Source organism: Bufo bufo, chromosome 3 (assembly GCF_905171765.1).
Source record: "Bufo bufo chromosome 3, aBufBuf1.1, whole genome shotgun sequence".
Classification (NCBI taxonomy): Eukaryota; Metazoa; Chordata; class Amphibia; order Anura; family Bufonidae; genus Bufo; species Bufo bufo.
Window position 1 is genome coordinate 233227711 of NC_053391.1, and position 16447 is coordinate 233244157.

At 47.2% G+C, this 16447-nt stretch overlaps 1 long non-coding RNA gene across 1 annotated transcript; it reads right to left on the minus strand.

Moving 5' to 3' along the window:
* Nucleotides 1–1172: 1172 nt before the first annotated feature.
* On the minus strand, nucleotides 1173–15231 carry LOC120993335. Its single transcript, XR_005777220.1, has 3 exons — nucleotides 15222–15231; nucleotides 12676–12679; nucleotides 1173–1315 (listed from the first exon to the last, which is right to left on the minus strand). It is a non-coding gene; the product is annotated as an uncharacterized LOC120993335 (long non-coding RNA).
* Nucleotides 15232–16447: the final 1216 nt, after the last annotated feature.

Consider the following 16447-nt stretch of genomic DNA (forward strand, 5'->3'; position numbering starts at 1 on the left):
TAAAGGACCTTAATATGTATAGCTTGGAAGAAAGAAGAGACAGAGGGGATATGATAGAAACTTTTAAATACATAAAGGGAATCAACTCGGTAAAGGAAGAGAGCATATTTAAAAGAAGAAAAACTACCACAAGAGGACACAGTTTTAAATTAGAGGGGCAAAGGTTTAAAAGTAATATAAGGAAGTTTTACTTTACTGAGAGAGTAGTGGATGCATGGAATAGCCTTCCTGCAGAAGTGGTAGCTGCAAATACAGTGAAGGGGTTTAAGCATGCATGGGATAGGCATAAGGCCATCCTTCATATAAGATAGGGCCGGGGGCTATCCATAGTATTCAGTATATTGGGCAGACTAGATGGGCCAAATGGTTCTTATCTGCCGACACATTCTATGTTTCTATGTTTCTCTGTTTCTTGTGGGGGATTGGGACTCAGTAGTCCACCTGACTATGGCCCTGCGACCCTCCCAGGCATCGCTTTGTCCCCCAACTCCAGGCTATCTTCCAGCCTCATGGTCCCTCAGCCTTGCCCAGCTGAGACCACACTCACAGAGCCTCCAGGCCTCTGTCCACGGGTAACACACTCCCCCTCTTACTGACACCCTGGGAGGTGCTTTATGCCAGCATGAGTGCCTCCAGCTTGTCTCACCTGTGGTGGAATAGGGGTGTGGACCGCACTATCCACCCCTTCCTTGCATCTAACCTATGTGAGACAGTCCTGTCACTGTCTCACAGTATGTGTCCTACGTATATGGTGTATTTATGTGTAAAAGACAAATAATGGAGCTCAAGAAGTACATGTAAAAAGTATAGTATTTTATTAATCACAAAATATGTAAAACACAATCCTGGCAGCACACAGAATAAATACAGTATGAGAGTATATTGCTAAATCATACATAATTTTTTGTTTTATTACACGGGTATGTTCCAAATAATATATATGATGCAGCAATAACAAGTGTCAAGTATCCATAATGACAATCAACACGGGTTAAATAGGAGGCTGAAGTAATATAGTAGCAGGGAGCAAAATCACAGGCATTCCCGTACATAAAAGTCCTAGAAACTGCTGCATGGAACTCACCCAAGATACTGTGTGCAAACCAGGATGGCGCTACCCCGACTCGCATTGCGTCGTGCCTTCGTCCGGGGGTAGTTTAGCTCCTTAGTTGGGTGGTATGTGTTTGTGGGGTATATATGGTGTATTTATGTATGTGTACTATGTATATGGTGTATTTATGTGTGTTGCATATATATGGTGTATGTATATGTAAACATGTGTCGTGATGCCGAGTGTCTGCCGTTGAGTAGGGTACTAGAGATGTCCCGAACTATTCGCTGGCAAACAGTTCCCGGCGAACATCACTTGTTTGCGTTCGCCACGGCGGGCGAACATATGCGATGTTCGGTCCGCCCCCTATACGTCATCATTGAGCAAACTTTGACCCTGTACCTCACAGTCAGCAGACACATTCCAGCCAATCAGCATACCCTCCCTCCCAGACCCTCCCACCTCCTATCAAAAAGCAAGGACAGCATCCATCTTAGATTCATTCTGAAGCTGCAGTGTTAGAGCAGAGAGAGTGCTGCTGCTGCTGAATTAATAGGGAAATCGTTAGCTAGGCCAGTGTTCTGTGTCCACTCCAGTCCTCAAAGACTCATCTGCTGTAATGACAGCGTCCTGACAGCACCCGAAAAAGCCCTTTTTAGGGCTGGTACATCAGTCTAAAATTTTTTATATATATATATTGCCGTTGCCTGCCCGTGTGTGAGAGGCCACAGGCCCACAGACTGTACTGTGTGCACACCACTCATATCGGGTGGCACAGTACCTTGAAGATAAAAAAGTCATTACATTTTTTCTCTGTAATATAATTGCAGTTGCCTGCCAGTGTGTGTCAGGCCCACTGACTGTACTGTGCCCACTGCCAGTGCCCACCACTCATATCGGGTGGCACAGTACCTTGCAGATAAAAAAGTCATTAAATTTTTTCTCTGTAATATAATTGCAGTTGCCTGCCAGTGAGTGTCAGGCCCACAGACTGTACTGTGCCCACTGCCCACCACTCATATCGGGTGGCACAGTACCTTGCAGATAAAAAAGTCCTTTAATTTTTTCTCTGTAATATAATTGCAGTTGCCTGCCAGTGTGTGTCAGGCCCACTGACTGTACTGGGCCCACTGCCAGTGCCCACCACTCATATCGGGTGGCACAGTACCTTTTTTTTTTACCCTCATATCGGGTGGCACAGTACCTTGCAGATAAAAAAGTCATTCAATTTTTTCCTGTAATATAATTGCAGTTGCCTGCCAGGGAGTGTCAGGCCCACAGACTGTACTGTGCCCACTGCCCACCACTCATATTGGGTGGCACAGTACCTTGCAGATAAAAAAGTCATAATTTTTTTTCTCTGTAATATAATTGCAGTTGCTTGCCAGTGTGTGTCAGGCCCACAGACTGTACTGTGCCCACTGCCCACCACTCATATAGGCTGGCACAGTACCTTGCACGCATAGTACCACTAATAAAAAAAAAAAATGACAGGCAGAGGCAGGCCACCCCGTCGTGGTCATGGTGCTGTGATTTCGTTTGGCCCTAGAATAATGCCCAGTGTTCAGAAGCCACGTACCCTGAACTCGAAAAATTCTGAGGACATAGTTGACTGGCTTACACAGCACACCCAATCTTCTGTAGCTTCCGCTCGGAACCTTGACGCACCATCCTCATCCAGCTCAGCTTCGGGCACCTCTCAAGTTACCACTCACCCGCCCGCTGCCACCACCAACACTAGCACCACAGCCGCTTCACTTGATCTGTCAGAAGAGTTATTTATACATCAGTTTGAAGAAATGAGTGATGCGCAACCATTATTGCCAGAGGATGTACATAACAGGGATATGTCTCAGTCAGGCAGCATTACACACATGGATGTACGGTGTGATGATGATGATGTTGTACCCGCTGCTGCTTCCTTTGCTGAGTTGTCAGATACAAGTGAAGCGGTTGATGATGACGATGTGTCTGTGGATGTCATGTGGGTGCCCGCTCGAAGAGAAGAAGAACAGGGGGAAAGTTCAGATGGGGAGACAGAGAGGAGGAGGAGACGAGTTGGAAGCAGGGGGAGGTCGTCGCAAGGAGCTAGTGGCACAGTCAGACAGCATGTATCGGCACCCGGGGTCAGCCAGACAGCACGCTAATCAACGCATGCTGTTGCCACCACCAGAATGCCGTCATTGCAAAGCTCAGCAGTGTGGCATTTTTTTGTGTGTCTGCCTCTGTGTCACGCTGGACAGGATACAAGATACACAGAAAACAACCAAACCAGTGTCTAGGCAAGAAGCTGGGGATAAAGGTCACCTCCTGACAAATCCCTACCAGCTCTCCCTAGACTTCTATGCCCACGTTCAGACCCTGAAGGTGGGAATGAACGTGTCCCCGTGCCTGGGCTGAAGATACCCTAAAATCCCTAAGATGGTGAAAGGGGGAAAGAGGCAGTCTGCTCCCTCAAGACCTGGAGGGGGGAGGTGTCTCTCTAACAGCCCAGACAGACAAGAACAAGAAACACAAAACCAACTTATCTTGTAAGTGAGCAGGAACAGCAAATCCTTCCTTCCTCTCAGCAAGACAGAAGCTATAACCCGCACAGGACACTGGGAGTGGGCGTAATTTAAACTGATACCAACGACCCCACCCAGTGCACCTGAAGGGAGGCGGAAACAGCTCACTCCAAAACAAAAACAAAAGGCTACACACGTGCTGCTAACCTGGCAGACCTCCGCACATAACCTGTGCAGGGCATGACAGTACCCCTCCCTCCACGGGTGACCTCCGGACACCCCGGCCCAACTTTATCCAGGTGGGATTTGTGAAAAGCCCTCACCAGTCGGCTGGCACTAACATCCACAGCCGGAACCGACATCCTCTCCTCAGGGCCGTATCCCCTCCAGTGTACCAGGTACTGAAGGGAACCCCGAAGAACTCTTGAGTCGAGAACCCTAGAGATCTCGAACTCTAAATTTCCATCAACTAGAACAGGGGGAGGAGGCAATGGCAATGGTTCCACCGCTTTCACATATTTCTTCAGTAAAGACCTGTAGAACACATCATGGATCCTCTAAGTCTGCGGAAGATCCAGATGAAACGCTACTGGATTGACCACCGCAGATATTTTGTAAGGTCCAATAAATCTTGGACCCAGTTTCCAAGATGGTACTCTCAGTTTAATATTTTTAGTAGATAACCACACCAGATCACCCACACACAGGTCCGGACCAGTCATACGTCTCTTGTCAGCCATTCGCTTATACCTCTCACCCATCTTCTCCAAATTCACTTGGATCCTTCGCCAGATAGAAGACAAGGCAGAAGAAAATCTCTCCTCCTCTGGCATCCCAGAGGAACTAGTCCCAGAAAAGGTACCAAACTGAGGATGAAAACCGTATGCGCCAAAAAATGGCGACTTACCCGTGGACTCCTGCCTACGGTTATTCAAAGCAAACTCTGCTAGGGATAAGAATGAGGACCAGTCCTCCTGATTCTCAGCCACAAAGCACCACAAGTAGGTCTCCAGGTTTTGATTAGTACGCTCTGTCTGCCCATTCGACTGAGGGTGAAAAGCCGAAGAGAATGAAAGTTGAATGCCAAGCCGAGAGCAGAACGCCCGCCAAAACCTGGAGACAAACTGCGTGTCCCTATCATAAACCACTTCCGAGGGAATGCCATGTAATTTCACGATATTATCAACAAAAATCTGAGCAAGAGTCTTGGCATTGGGCAGACTAGCTAACGATACAAAGTGAGCCATTTTACTAAAACCGTCAACAACCACCAAAATTACTGTTTTCCCGGAGGAACTCGGCAGATCCGTAATAAAGTCCATAGACAAGTGCGTCCAAGGACGAGACGGACTAGACAAAGGAAGAAGTGAACCAGAAGGTCGAGTGTGAGCAACCTTTGACCATGCACAGGTTTCACAGGCTGCTACGTAATCCTCAACACTCTTACATAACCCGGGCCACCAGAACCTCCGGGACACCAGATCAAAGGTGGACTTACCACCAGGATGTCCAGCAAGGACAGTATCGTGATGTTCCTTGAATACCTTGTATCGCAGTCCATCAGGAACAAACAACCTCCCTGGGGGACAAGAACCAGGAGCCCCCTCCTGGGTCTCCCAACACCTCCATCTCTAATTCGGGGTACAGAGCGGAGACCACCACCCCATCAGCCAAAATCAGAGCAGGATCCTCTGAATCACATCCCCTCAGAAAACTGTGAGACAACGCATCTGCCTTTACGTTTTTAACCCCCGGGCGAAAAGTAACCACAAAATTGAACCTGGTAAAGAACAGTGACCATCTAGCCCAGGGCTGGCCAACCTGCGGCTCTCCAGCTGTTGTAAAACTACAATTCCCACCATGCCATGCTGTAGGCTGATAGTTGTAGGCTGTCTGGGCATTCTGGGAGTTGTAGTTTTGCAACAGCTGGAGAGCCGCAGGTTGGCCAGCCCTGATCTAGCCTGTCTATGATTCAGATGCTTGGCAGATTGCAGGTAAGCCAAATTCTGATCAGTAAATACTGTAACGGGATGAGACCCCCCTCCAACCAGTGACGCCATTCCTCAAAGGCCAATTTGATGGCCAGTAATTCCCTATCTCCTACATCAGGTATCAGCAACCTTCGGCACTCCAGCTGTTGTGAAACTACAACTCCCAGCATGCAAATCTACTCGGCTATTCTTGTAATGCCCACAGAAATGAAAAGAGGATTCTGGGAATTGTAGTTTCAGAACATCTGGAGTGCCGGAGGTTGCTGATCCCTGTCCTACATCATAATTCCTCTCGGCGACCCAGAGCTTCTTGGAAAAAAAAGCACACGGAACCCATTTGCTAGGAGATGAACCCTGTGACAGCACAGCTCCAACCCCCACTTCTGATGCATCAACCTCCACCACGAATGGCTGAGACACATCGGGCTGCACCAGAATGGGAGCAGATGCAAAACATTCCTTAATAGCCGAAAAGGCCTGCAATGCCTCATCGGACCAGACAGAGACATCGACGCCCTTCTTAGTCATATCGGTCAGAGGTTTTACAATGGTAGAATAGTTCAAGATAAATTTTCTATAATAATTAGTAAACCCTAAAAACCGCATCAAAGCTTTCTGATTCTCTGGTCGGTCCCATTCCAGAACCGCCCGGACCTTTTCGGGGTCCATACGAAAACCAGAGTCAGAAAGCAGTTATCCCAGAAACTGAAGCTCCTGCACAGAAAACACACATTTCTCCAATTTGGCATATAATTTATTCTCCCGAAGGATCGACAAAACCTGTCTCACGTGATCCTGATGGGTCTTCAGATCAGGAGAGTAAATTAGAATGTCTTTAAGTAAACTACCACGAACCTCCCCACAAAATGATGGAAAATGTCATTGACGAATCGCTGAAATACCGCTGGTGCATTAATTAACCCAAAAGGCACCACCAGATTCTCAAAATGACCCCCGTGTGTGTTGAAGGACGTTTTCCACTCATCCCCTTCCTTGATTCTGATCAGATTGTAGGCCCCTCTTAAATCCAACTTAGAGAACACCTTGGCTCCAACAATTTGATCAAAAAGATTGGAGATCAAAGGAAGGGGATACGGATCACGGACCGTAATACGGTTCAATTCCCGGAAATCCAAACAAGGTCTCAGTGATCCATCCTTTTTCTTTACAAAAAATAAACCAACTGCAACCGGAGACTTAGATGGCCTAATATGACGTTTTGCCAAACTCTCGGCAATATACTTCCGCATAACCTCTCTTTCAGGTTGAGAAAGATTGTAAAGCCGAGACTTTCGCAACTTAGCCACTGGGATGAGATTAACTGGACAATCATAGTCACAATGAGGGGGCAATTCCTGAGCCCCACCCTCCGAAAAGACATCCGCAAAATCTGAGAGATACTGAGGTAAAGCAGTAGTAGACACACCAGAGATAGCTGTGCCAAGACAATTGTCCGAATAAAATTCACTCCAACTAATGATCTGTCTTGCTTGCCAATCTATAATTGGGTTAACGTTTTGTCAACCACGGTAAACCTAAGACTTTAGGAGCGGGCAAGTCCTTCATGACAAAACAAGACATGATCTCAACATGTGAATCACCCACCCTTAACTGAATACCATGAGCAATATAAGTGAGACTCCTTTGAGAAAGAGGGGAAGAATCAATTGCGAAAACCAAGATCTCTCTTTCTAAAGTGCAAGTACTTAGACCCAGATTTTGAAGAAAAAGAAAATCAAAAAGGTTTACCCCAGCACCACAGTCAATGAATACTTCAACAACAAAAAATTCTAGCGCCACCATAGCTGGAAGGAGAAAACGAGTATTACAGGGAGCTTGCATACCTGCTTGCTCCACCACCTCATTCACACTACCAAGAGTCAGGGATGTTTTTTTTTTTTTTTTCTTTAACCACTTCAGCCCCCTTAGCTTAAACACCCTTAATGACCAGGCCATTTTTTACACTTCTGACCTACACTACTTTGACCGTTTATTGCTCGGTCATGCAACTTACCATCCAAATGAATTTTACCTCCTTTTCTTCTCACTAATAGAGCTTTCATTTGGTGGTATTTTATTGCTGCTGACATTTTAACTTTTTTTGTTATTAATCGATGACATTTTTCACTTTCAGTTGCAAAATTTTGCAAAAAAAACAACATCCATATATAAATTTTTCTCTAAATTTATTGTTCTACATGTCTTTGATAAAAAAAAATGTTTGGGTAAAAAAAAAATGGTTTGGGTAAAAGTTATAGCATTTACAAACTGTGGTACAAAAATGTGAATTTCCGCTTTTTGAAGCAGCTCTGACTTTCTGAGCACCTGTCATGTTTCCTGGGGTTCTACAATGGCCAGACAGTACAAACACCCCACAAATGACCCCATTTCGGAAAGTAGACACCCTAAGGTATTCGCTGATGGGCATAGTGAGTTCATAGAACTTTTTATTTTTTGTCACAAGTTAGCGGAAAATGATGATTTTTTTATTTTTTTTTACAAAGTCTCATATCCCGCTAACTAGTGACAAAAAATTAAAACTGCCATGAACTCACTATGCCCATCATGAAATACCTTGGGGTGTCTTCTTTCCAAAATGTGGTCACTTGTGGGGTAGTTATATTGCCCTGGCATTCTAGAGGCCCTAATGTGTGGTAAGTAGTTTGAAATCAAAATCTGTAAAAAATGGCCGGTGAAATCCGAAAGGTGCTCTTTGGAATGTGGGCCCCTTTGCCCACCTAGGCTGCAAAAAAGTGTCAGGCAATACCAGATGTGTGACACTTTTTTGCAGCCTAGGTGGGCAAAGGGGCCCACATTCCAAAGAGCACCTTTCAGATTTCACCGGCCATTTTTTACAGATTTTGATTTCAAACTACTTACCACACATTAGGGCCTCTAGAATGCCAGGGCAATATAACTACCCCACAAGTGACCCCATTTTGGAAAGAAGACACCCCAAGGTATTTCGTGATGGGCATAGTGAGTTCATGGAAGTTTTTATTTTTTGTCACAAGTTAGTGGAATATGAGACTTTGTAAGAAAAAAAATAAAAGAAAAAAAATCATCATTTTCCGCTAACTTGTGACAAAAAATAAAAAATTCTAGGAACTCGCCATGCCCCTCACGGAATACCTTGGGGTGTCTTCTTTCCAAAATGGGGTCACTTGTGGGGTATTTATACTGCCCTGGCATTTTAGGGGCCCTAAAGCGTGAGAAGAAGTCTGGAATATAAATGTCTAAAAAAATTTACGCATTTGGATTCCGTGAGGGGTATGGTGAGTTCATGTGAGATTTTATTTTTTGACACAAGTTAGTGGAATATGAGACTTTGTAAGAAAAAAATAAAATAAAACAATTTCCGCTAACTTGGGCCCAAAAAATGTCTAAATGGAGCCTTATAGGGGGGTGATCAATGACAGGGGGGTGATCAGGGAGTCTATATGGGGTGATCACCCCCCTGTCATTGATCACCCCGCTGTAAGGCTCCATTCAGACGTCCGTATGTGTTTTGCGGATCCGATCCATGTATCCGTAGATCTGTAAAAAACATACGGACGTCTGAATGGAGCCTTACAGGGGGGTGAGCAATGACAGGGGGGTGATCAATGACAGGGGGTGATCAGGGAGTCTATATGGGGTGATCACCCCCCCCGTCATTGATCACCCCCCTGTAAGGCTCCATTCAGATGTCCGTATGTGTTTTGCGGATCCGATCCATGTATCCGGGGATCCGTAAAAAACATACGGACGTCTGAATGGAGCCTTACAGGGGGGTGAGCAATGACAGGGGGGTGATCAATGACAGGGGGGTGATCAGGGAATCTATATGGGGTGATCACCCCCCTGTAAGGCTCCATTCAGACGTCCGTATGTTTTTTACAGATCCACGGATACATGGATCGGATCCGCAAAACACATACGGACATCTGAATGGAGCCTTACAGGGGGGTGATCAATGACAGGGGGGTGATCCTGGAGTTTATATGGGGTGATCACCCTCCTGTCATTGATCACCCCCCCGTAAGGCTCCATTCAGACGTCCGTATGTGTTTTGCGGATCTGATCCATGTATCCGTGGATCCGAAAAAAACATATGGACCTCTGAATGGAGCCAGCCTTACAAGGGGGTGATCAATGACAGGGGGGTGATCAGGGAGTCTATATGGGGTGATCACCCCCCTGTAAGGCTCCATTCAGACGTCCGTATGTGTTTTGCGGATCCGATCCATGTATCCGTGGATACGTAAAAAACATTTGGCCGTCTGAATGGAGCCTTACAGGGGGGTGATCAATGACAGGGGGGTGATCAATGACAGGGGGGTGATCAGGGAGTCTATATGGGGTGATCACCCTCCTGTCATTGATCACCCCCTTGTAAGGCTCCATTCAGACGTCCGTATGTGTTTTGCGGATCCGATCCATGTATCCGTGGATCCTTAAAAAACATACGGACGTCTGAATGGAGCCTTACAAAGGGGTGATCAATGACAGGGGGGTGATCAGGGAGTCTATATGGGGTGATCAGGGGTTAATAAGTGACAGGGGGGGGGTGTAGTGTAGTGGTGTTTGGTGCTACTTATTACTGAGCTGCCTGTGTCCTCTGGTGGTCGATCCAAGCAAAGGGGACCACCAGAGGACCAGGTAGCAGGTATATTAGATGCTGTTATCAAAACAGCGTCTAATATACCTGTTAGGGGTTAAAAAAATCGCATCTCCAGCCTGCCAGCGAACGATCGCCGCTGGCAGGCTAGAGATCCACTCGCTTCCCTTCCGATCCTGTGAACGCGCGCGCCTGTGTGCACGTGTTCACAGGAAATCTTGCGTCTCGCGAGATGACGCATAGATGCGTGACTCTGCGCAGAGCTGCCGCCTCCGGAACGCGATCCTGCGTTAGGCGGTCTGGAGGCGGTTAATCAAACACCCATTTTGGGAAAAAAACTAAATTTTGCAGCCTTTGCTGCATATGTCATTGTGATATACACACTTTAGATACTGTGGTTCTATTCAGTTATTTGAAAAACAACCATTTTGGGCCAAAAACTTTAATTGCGGCCTAGTCTGGATCAGTACGTGTGAGATACACCCTTTACATACTGTGGTTCTATTTAGTTATTTGAAAAACATCCATTTTGGGCAAAAAACTTTAATTGCGGCCTAGTCCTGATCTGTACGTGTGAGATACACACTTTAGATCTTGTGGTTATATTCTTCTATTAATAAAACTCCCTTTTTGGGCAAAGTACACAATTTTACAGCCCTTGCTGCATCAAAACCTGTGAAATTCAAGGTTTATATACTGCTGTCATATTCTGTTATTAAACAAACACCCATTTTGGGCTAAAAACTTAATTTTGCAGCCTTTGCTGCATATGTCATTGTGAGATACACACTTTAGATACTGTGGTTCTATTCAGTTATTTGAAAAACAACCATTTTGGGCAAATGGGCAGCTGATGTCCATCAGTCTTTCACCTCAGCCCCTTGCAAATCAGCCAAGCAGTCTGAACCCCAAGTCATGCAGCAGTCTCTTCTGCTTTTTGATAACTCTGTTAGCAGGGTTTCCCAGGGCCATCCACCTATCCCTGCCCCAAAAGTGGAAGAGATTGAGTGCACCGATGCCCAACCACTTATGTTTCAAGATGAGTACATGGGAGGACCATCGCAGCACGTCTCGGATGATGACGAAACACAGGTGCCAACTGCTGGGGCTTTCGAAAGTGTGCAGACTGACAAGGAGGGCAGGGGTGAAGACTGGGTGAAAGATGATGTGGAGGACGGTGAGGTCCTCGACCCCACATGGAATCAAGGTCATGCGAGTGACCTATGTAGTTCGGATGAAGAGGCGGTGGTTGCACAGAGCCACCAGCACAGCGGAAGAGGGAGCAGGGTTCAAAAACGGAGCGGTCGTCCCCTAGACAGTACGCCTGCTACTGCCCACCGCAGCAAGGGACCGAGCACACCAAAGCCAGATCCAAGGAGTTCCCTGGCGTGGCAGTTTTTCAGACAATGTGCTGACGACAAGACACGAGTGGTTTGCACGCTGTGCAATCAGAGCCTGAAGCGAGGCATAAACATTCTCAACCTGAGCACAACCTGCATGACCAGGCATCTAAGTGCAAAGCACGAGCTGCAGTGGAGTAGACACATGAAAAACCAAGAAAGGTCTCTGGCTCCTCCTGCTTCCTCTTCTGCTGCAGTCTCGGCCTCTTCATCCACCTCTGGAGTGACAATGCCACCTGCCACCCCGCAAACAGAGGATCTGCCAGCAACACCACCACCTGGGTCACCAAGCATCTCCACAATGTTCCACGGAAGCGTTCAGCTCTCCATCTCCCAAACACTGGAGAGGGAGAGGAAGTACCCCCCTACCCACCCGCGATCCCTAGCCCTGAATGCCAGAATTTCTAAATTACTGGCCTTTGAAATGCTGTCATTCCGTCTGGTGGAGACGAAGAGTTTTAAAGGCCTTATGGCGGTGGCTGTCCCACAGTATGTCGTGCCCAGCCGCCACTACTTTTCCAGGCGAGCCATTCCTTCCCTGCACAACCAAGTGGGGGACAAAATCAGGTGTGCACTGCGCAACGCCATCTGTGGCAAGGTGCACCTCACTACGGTTACGTGGACCAGTAAGCACGGTCAGGGACGTTATATCTCCATAACAGCATACTGGGTAAATGCAGTTTCGGCTGGGCCTGAGGCGGATAGCAGTTTGGCGCATGTCCTTCCACCACTGAGGATTGCAAGGCGCTTCAGTTTGCCTCCTGTTGCTTCCTCCTCCTACTCCGCTTCCTCATCTGCTCAGCGTAACACCTTCACCACTAACTTCAGCACAGCCAGGGGTAAATGTCAGCAGGAAGTTTTAAAATGTATCTGTTTGGGGCTGTGGATGGGCCTTGAACAACAGACCGATGAGTGGTTGGTGCCAGTGATCCTCAAGCCCGGCTTGGTAGTGTGCGATAATGGGCGAAATCTCGTAGCAGCTCTGGGACTAGCCGGTTTGACGCACATCCCTTGCCTGGCGCATGTGCTGAATTTGGTGGTGCAGAGATATCTTAAAAATTACCCCGATATGTCAGAGCTGCTGCAGAAAGTGCGGGCCGTCTGTGCGTGCTTTCAGCGTTCTCACCCTGCTGCTGCTCGCCTGTCAGCGCTGCAGCGTAAATCGGGCCTTCCCGCTCACCGCCTCATATGCGACGTGCCCACAAGTTGAACTCCACTTTGCACATGCTGGCCAGACTGTACGAGCAGCAGCATGCGATAGTGGAGTTTCAGCTGCAGCACGCACGGGTTAGTCGCTCTGCGGAACAGCACCACTTCACCACCAATGACTGGGCCTCCATGCGAGACCTGTGTTCCTTGTTGCGCTGTTTCAAGTACTCCACCAACATGGCCAGTGCCGATAACGCCATTCTCAGCGTTACTATCCCACTTTTATGCCTCCTTGAATAAACGCTGCTGGCGATGATGGAAGAGGATGTGGCACAGGAGGAGGAGGAGGAAGAGGGATCATTTCGTAGGGTTTCCGGCCAGTCATTCACAAGTGGCTCAGAGGGTGGGTTCCTGCACCCACAAACGCCAGGTACACAATTGTCCAGGCAGGGCACAGTTCTGGAGGAGGACGAGGCGGAGGATGAGGAGGAGGAGATGGAGGAAGAGGAACCATGTTCACAGCAGGGTGGCACCCAGACCAGCTCATGGCCATCACTGGTGCGTGGCTAGGGGGATACAGAGGACACAAACGATACACCTCCCACAGAGGACAGCTTTTTGTTGCCTCTGGGCAGCCTGGCACACATGAGCGATTACATGCTGCAGTGTCTCCGCAACGACCACCGAGTTGCCCACATTCTAACTTGTGCTAATTACTGGATGGCCACTCTGCTGGATCCCCGTTACAAGGACAATGTACCGTCCTTAATTCCCTCACTGGGGCGTGATCGTAAGATGCGCAAGTGTAATGGTCGCGTACACACACACACAGGGGGGAGGGAAGTGACCACTGCGCTCCACCCTTACTCCTGGCCCTGCCTACTTGCCTCGCGAGTCCTAATGACAGGGGACAACTGGACGGCAATCCCTAACTTGGAGTAAGTACAGGGATGACAGACAGACAAACAACAGGACGTGAACGGACCGAGTCAATACCAGGAAAGCTGCAAAGTACAAATGGAGCAAGCAGAGAATTGTCAGGAGAAGCCGGGGTCATAAATACCAGGAGAGCAGAGAAGTACAAGAGGAGTCCTAAGAGAGTAGTCAGGTGGGAGCCGAGGTCACAATACCAGGACGGATGCGCAGTACAGGAGGATCAGGCAAAAGGATGGTCAAGGAACAGGATCAGGTAAGTATTCAGCAGTCCAACAAATACCAGGAACCTAGAAATTAACAGGCAACCTGTAGCCAGCAGGCTGCCTGTATTTATAGTGGGGAGTGAGGGTCATGTGACGTGGCCAGCGTCACATGACCGACAGACCAACCAGTCGAGCACCGAGTGATCAGCTCGGCGCTCAAGGCAGACTTAGGAGCAAGGAGCCACCCAGCTAGTAAAGCCGCCCTGGGAATGAGGTCAAACACAGAACCTCATTCCAAAAGCTAAGCAACAGTTCTGCGGGCAATGGGGGACCGAGTGCACCTTCGGAACCCCGTGACAGCAAGTAAAAGCGCACGCTGGTAGACGCGCTGCTGGTTGCATTCCCATCTGACATCGGGGGCACAGTGGAAGCACAAGGCGAAGACAGAGGAAGAGGTCGCCAACGCAGCTGGGGCACCGCCAGCACCTCAGAAGGCAGGGTTAGCATGGCCAAAATGTGGAAAAGCTTTGTCAGCACACCACAACAACCAGCACCACCAGCTGATATGGAACGTCTTAGCAGGAGGCAGCATTTCACCAACATGGTGGATCAGTATGTGTGCACACGCCTACATGTACTGAATGACAGGTCTGCCCCATACAACTTCTGGGTCTCCAAATTGGGCACATGGCCTGAGCTTGCCCTTTACGCCTTGGAGGTGCTGGCCTGCCCTGCAGCCAGTGTATTATCTGAACGTGTGTTTAGCGCGGCAGGGGCGTTATCACAGACAAGCGCAGCCGCCTGTCCACAGCCAATGTGGACTAGCTCACGTTCATTAAAATGAACCAGGCATGGATCCCACAGGACTTGTCTGTACCTTGTGCAGAATAGACATATATACCGGCCTTAACGAGCCATTGTTATACTACAGCGCAATTGCTCATTCTTGTATTTTGGATATTTCACACTCTTTTGGAGTGTACCCTAATAAAAAAATAATAATTTAACCAAAAACCAGTGTTGGCTACCTCATCCTCCTCCAACGCTGCTTCCACCTACAACGCTACGTCCACCGCCTCCTCAAACTCGTATTTTATGTATGTATTTTATTTTATGTCATTTCACTACTTTGTCAGTTTCATTTTCGGGTGAAATTCACAAATTTTTGGGTGTGATGTACCACTGCTATACCTAGTAGACAGGTTAAAAAAATTCACTAATTTGTCTGTTACATTTTCGGGTGAAATTCACCAATTTTTGGGTGTGATGTACCACTGCTCTACCTAGTAGACAGGTTAAAAAAATTCACTAATTTGTCTGTTACATTTTCGGGTGAAATTCACAAATTTTTGGGTGTGATGTACCACTGCTATACTTAGTAGACATGTTAAAAAAATTCACAAATTTGTCTGTTACATTTTTGGGTCAAATTCACCAATTTTTGGGTGTGATGTACCACTGCTATTCCTAGTAGACAGGTAAAAAAACAAAAACAAAATTTGTCTGTTACATTTTCAGGTAAAATTCACCAATATTTGGGTGTCATAGACCCCTGCTCTACCAAGTAGACAGGTTAATAAATTTCACAAATTTTTCTGTTACATTCTTGGGTTGATATTTCACAAATTTGGACGTGAATAAACCCCTGCTCTGCATAGGTGACAGGGAATAAAATTTCAGAAGTTCTTCTTTAATTGATGCGCGCCACCTCCTTTCATTCAATGCTTAAATTTTAACAAGTTGTCCCACATTTGCTCTTCAATAATTTGTCCCACATTTGCGCTTCAATAATTTGTCCCACATTTGCGCTTCAATAACTTTTCCCATATTTCCGCTCTTAAAAAAAAATGTAATCCATTTATCTACCTTGGATGTGGTCTCTCTTTCTCACGCTCCCTCTCCGGCGTGGAACCCTGATTCGCCGCTAACCGTGATTAACATGGTAGGCTCAGAAAAGAACATCGAAAATTGATAGAGCAGATATCCAATTGGATCGTGAACATCACGGGGACGTGCGACATGGTGGGGCAGTATGTTTGTACACGAACTGACTGATGGTTCTGCTCCCTGCAACTTTTGGGTCTCCAAATTGGGCACATGGCCTATATTTCCCAATGTTTTGGGGTGTACCCGAATTTAAAAAAATAAAAATGAATTTAAAACCAAAAAGCAGTGTAGGCTACCTCCTCCTCCTCCACCGTCACTTCCACCTACACCGCCACATCCTCCTCCTCCGCCAGCGCCACTTCCACCTACACCGCCACATCCACCGCCTCCTCAACATCCCACTTCATATGGACCTTGTCCTCCTAGATCAAGATTATTAGTTTTATGTTTTACATAAATTTGTACGTATTTTATGTTATTTGAAGTCATTTCCCTATCCACATTTGTTTGAAGAGCACTTGCCATGCTCTTAACCACATTTTGCTAGCATTTGCAGCCCTCTAGCCCTTTCCGTGACATTTTTAGAGCCATTTTAGTGTTTAAAAGTTCGGGTCCCCATTGACTTCAATGGGGTTCGGGTTCGGGGTCAAGTTCGGGTCATCCAGGTGTCTGCTCAACTCTAATCAGGATGTCTTCAGTTCAGTCTTTTTGACTTTTCAGGAC